Source organism: Petaurus breviceps, unplaced genomic scaffold (genome assembly GCF_028583685.1).
Source record: "Petaurus breviceps papuanus isolate PSGF00001 unplaced genomic scaffold, PetGlider_PUasm1.0 90417, whole genome shotgun sequence".
In the NCBI taxonomy this organism is placed as follows: domain Eukaryota; kingdom Metazoa; phylum Chordata; class Mammalia; order Diprotodontia; family Petauridae; genus Petaurus; species Petaurus breviceps.
In genome coordinates this window covers 2456447-2456953 of record NW_027187245.1, presented here as the reverse complement: position 1 = coordinate 2456953, position 507 = coordinate 2456447, and positions in this window count along the sequence as shown.

Sequence of the window (507 nt, the reverse complement as noted above, 5' to 3'; positions counted from 1 at the left end):
ACACACACACACACACACACACACACACACACACACACACACACACACACATATATATATTCCCTTCAACTATTTTCATACTGAGAAAATTTTCATCAGCTACAATTATTGTTTTTCCATGTAGGAATATTAATAGTTCAACTTTGATAAGTTCCTTATGATTCCTTTTCCCTCTTTACCTTCTCATGCTTCTCTTGCTTCTTATATCTGAATGTCAAATTTTCTATTCAACTCTGGTTTTTTCATCAAGAATGCTTGAAAGTCCTCTATTCCACTGAATGACCATATTTTCCCCTGAAACATGATACTCAGTTTTGCTGGGTAGGTGATTCTTGGTTTTAATCCCAGCTCCTTTGACCTCTGGAATATCACATTCCAAGCCCTGCGATCCCTCAGTGTAGTAGATCTCAGTGCCAGATACTTGGTTATCCTGATTGTTTTTCCACAATATTCAAATTGCTTCTTCCTGGCTGCTTGTAATATTCTCTCCTTGATCTGGGAATTCTG